The sequence below is a fragment of the Olea europaea genome, unplaced genomic scaffold (assembly GCF_002742605.1).
Source record: "Olea europaea var. sylvestris unplaced genomic scaffold, O_europaea_v1 scaffold789, whole genome shotgun sequence".
Taxonomy (NCBI): Eukaryota; Viridiplantae; Streptophyta; class Magnoliopsida; order Lamiales; family Oleaceae; genus Olea; species Olea europaea.
The window spans coordinates 88,112-92,820 of record NW_019266317.1 but is presented as its reverse complement, the minus strand read 5'-3'; positions in this window follow the sequence as shown (position 1 = coordinate 92,820).

Genomic DNA, 4,709 nt, shown 5'->3' with positions numbered 1-4,709 from the left:
TGAGAGTTGTGTCATTGTTAGGTGGATGAAAATTTTCAATGAGGATCAACCACCGTGTGGACTTATAAAATAAAATAGAGGTTGGACTTAAAGAGTTGATGATCTTGATATGATGATTTGTATAAAACAAAGATTTTATAAGAGGCAAAGGAGAAATTGCATAGTTGGTCCCTAACCTATTATCTCACTGACAAATTAGTTCCGAGATGAAAACGAGTAACTTCTTCTAAAACCTAAAAATAATTAAATTTCAACTTTTGTAGTAGTTATACAATCAATTCTAGAGGACAGAAATCCTCTAGCTCTCTATCAGTTTTCATTTCACCGTCACTTTGTTGCTAGCTTTAATTGCACTCTAGAACTCAAATATTATAGAAAAATAAATAAATAAATAAATTAACAAGTGATTAGAATTTGAAGTAATATTAACCTCCTATTTGATTCCAATTGTTTTAAAACATTTTTTGTTACAGAATCATTTTTAACAACACATTTACACAATGAAATATTTTACACGTAAATTTAAAATATTTTCTTATTTTTTAACCACACGTTCTCTCAAAAAATACTATTCAAAACTCTTTAAACTGAAAATAATCTACTCCAAACGAGGGGTTAAATAATATTATTTACATAAAACTTTAATACAAAAGTAAATTATAATTTATGTTTAAGTTTTTAGTTCACAACTTTTTTTCTTTTTAAATAGTAACCTTTAACATATCGCGCTATTCACCTTTTTTTATCTATATTATTTTCAAAATACATTTTTTCTTTTTCTTTTTAATCACACATTTTCAATAAAATAATATTACACATAAACTAAAATTTTTCCTTATTTTTTAACTACACATTTTTCATTAATCTACTATTTTAAAATATATTATTTGCTAAAAATGAGGCTCAAATAGGCACTTATCTTTTTGTGCTAGTTTTAATTCATCATGGAAGATCAGCAATCCAATTAGGGTTACAAAAAAAAGTTTTTAAAATAAATTAGAAACCTATTTATAAAAATATTTCTTAGAAAAATAAAATAAAATTTTTTTAAAAAAAAGTTCCTTAAAAAAGTAAAATAAAGAAAAATTTATTTAATTTTTAAAAAAAGACTTATTTAAAAAGAATATTACTTAGAAAAATAAAATAAAAAAAAAACTTATTCTTAAAGAATTTTTTTTTAAATCAAAAAAATTGTTTTTAATATATATAAGTGCAAAATTACAAATTTACCCTTTTAAATTTAGTTAAAATGGTGAAAGAAAGAGTTGGATGGTTATGATGAAATATTACACGAAATTAAGTAGTCATGATAAGATGAAATAAAATGGGTTACGATGATGATATTAAGTATAAAGTTTGATGATCATGATAAAATAAAATCAAATTAAATTATCTTGATGACATTAAATATAAAATTAGATAGTCATAGATGGATTTAACCCATTTTCAATCATATATTTGAAAATGTTGGCATAGTGTCAATAAATTCTATCTAGTAGTGATCTTTGGATTCTTTGCGGGGCAACTTCAATGGGTCCAATCTGATTAGGATTTACCGACACCTACCTAGTATTTAGTAAGTCTTACCTCTAACTTTCCATAATTTATTCTAAAATAGGCAACTACTTTTCCTTGCTTTTGTCTAAAAAACCCCACAGTTCAATAAGATAAAGTGGTAAAATCCTTAAATTAGCCCCAAACTAAATCGTTTCTCTTCTCCCTAAAAGGGTATAATTGTCATATCAAATTAATAACTTATGGATGAAGAATTTGAAGGCACACTGTCAATGATAGACAGGTGGTTAACGTGTTAAACTTAAACCAATCATATTGAAACACGCTTCCAGACAAATCATTCATGCGACTTTAACGTGTTTGATTCCTACAGGTCTGATGCAGTACGAACTTTGGAGTCACCCGGGAAATCTTTTAACTCTTCTGAAAAGCTCACTTTTTCATGATTGTTGCCATATGGGCAGTGTTATTGACGTGGTAAATAGCTCTCTAGGGGTTTTTTTTTTTTAATTTTGTTTATTTATTTATTTTTTTAACAAGAGAGAAAAATGAACATCACGAGAAAAATAGAACTATTGATTGAGTTAAAATCGATTAATAAAGTTAGGACCTTCTAAACTATAAAGTTATAGTAACATAAATAATGATGGATCTAGGTCCTGTTTGAACGCATTATTTGAAAAAAAAATACATTTTTAAACAGTGATTTGATATCATTTTAACCACATATTTTTTAATAAAATAATATTACAGACAAATTCAAATTTTTTTTATTTTTTAAAAATACATTTTTTTTCAATTTACTACTCCAAAATACATTCTTTAAAAATAATAAAGCTCAAAGACACACCTAATAACACCATCATTTTTAAGTGTGTCAAAGAAATTTCAATGTTGGGTAGATCACGACCCTCCTCCCATAACCAATGGCAGAATCACATGGGTTCACGTGGGCCATTGACTCCATAGAATTTTCTAATTTTGTTTTCAATTCTCTTTAACTTTTTCTGTATATGAGGTGAGTGATGAATACCATCTAGTTTCAACAATTTGAATGAACTCCCTGTATTTATTTTAGGATCCAACAAACAAGATAACAAGACCTCAAAAACAAGCAAATTAATTAAGGTTCAATATTTAAAATAAATTATAACTTAATTTTGATCCCACAAGGAAAAAATGTATGAGTCCATCATTGTCCTTAACCTAAGACTCTTTAGCAATTTGTCCTGAACTTTTTCTGTCCATTAATTTTGAGTTAAAGTGATTGTTTGGGGGAGGTAATTACATTATTAAAATGTTAAAAATCAAAGTCAAAGTTAAATATTAAATTTTTTTCTTTTATGTTTCGAAGTAATTTATCATTATTTATAGAACCCTACTATATTACAGTTACGGGGATTGGTTGGCAGAATTTTTACCGTGATTGATGCTACTCGCACATTAGAAAATTTATACAGGTGTCCGTCCCCTCATATGAAGGAAAATCATGTACAAGTAGCATATTTCTTTTACAGTTGTCTCCTTAACAACAACCAATCACAGAAAGACGTGTGGAAACTCTATCAACCATAGCTTTGTACACTAGCCAAAATTCTTATTTATATGGGCACCACAACACACAGAAATTTAAGTGGTAAGCTGAAAATTAGTGGTATTATTCATGTCAAGAGCCAAGAAAAGGCCATGGAATCCACCATTGTCCAAATTAAAGCAGTTTTCATAAATGGTTTGTTCCTTTTTCTTTTAGTTTCGGTACCGCATTGAACTCATCATTTCATCTTATTATTTTGGAGTAGTTCTCAAGTTAAAATGATTAATGATTACTACATGGAATATATGCATGTTTGTATAAATAATATTAAATATGGAATTTTGCAGTGAAATATTTGGGCTATTCGTGGCAAGATGAGTGGAAAATGAAGAAATTGAACAGCCTTTGCTGGGATGACCAACCAGGATCCCCTCTTTCTTTCTTCTTGTATGTGCTTAATGCAGTCTGTGCGTTTATATTGAATCAATTTTTGTTTGCCTGCTAACTTTTTGTAAATATGTGCTTAAAATTGTGTAATTTTGGTCTGATTGTGAAAATTTATTGACCGTGGGTTGCAGACAAATTTATATTTTTTTTGCAAATTTCGGTACATGCACAATTTTCATAAATGAGTATTGTCAAAGTTTGAAACCAGTACTGCACTTGATATAATGCTTGTGGTTTAGCAAATTTTTTTATTTATTAATTAATTTATTATTATTATTATTTTTTGGCAATTTATATATGGTTTTGTGTAACTATAAATGCTTTCTTAGTGAAACTATGTACTCTCAATCCTTGTGATTCAAGCTAAAAACCTAAACTTGACTTGTATGGATCTTTTTTCTCAATGTATATTTTTTGTGGTTTTGATGTTTAGATTTGGTCACGCTTGCTCCATTATGAACTTCATATAACAAGCACTATAATGGACGAAAAGTAACTTATCCTAACACGTTTAATAACAAATATTTACTTAAATGTAATTTTTACTTATGTCAAGCTTTGCCAAACACGATCATCACACTGCTAGCAATATAGAATTGGGTTTTAGTTGCATTGTTATTATCATCATCATCATTATTTAAATCTAATTTGCAAAAGGAATAGCCAAACACTTTTAGAAGATCTACAAATGTTATAGCAATGAGATTATCATTTGTATTGTAGGTTGATGACAAGCCAGATTCTGAGGGGTGCATGTCATATAATGGCTCTCAAACTTCCGGATTTGAACACTTCCGATCTGAGACATGCCCGGAGATTGCCATCGAAGCCCCATCCCCCCATCCTTTGGTAATGCCACATTCTACTAATAAACTCTGGACATGTTATCTTGAGAAGGAAACATGTGACAAATATGTGTGTTCCTGGAAGTCATTCTGTGAGGTTCCACGTTCTCCCTCACAGTTAGACTAGTGGGATCGTATCTTTCTAAGTGATGCGATGGAAGATTTATAAATATTTCCATTGCATACTTAAATGAAGGCAAGTCAGTTTGGCTATTGTAAGCATTTTCAGGATTTGGATCTTCTCTTTTTTAAAGATTTCATTAGGTTTTTTGTGTATGTATTTCTTGAGAACTCGGGATGTATACATTCGGTTCTACCTCTACGTGGACGATGCCTTGTGGTCTAATTCTCAGTTTTTAGCCCGTTTG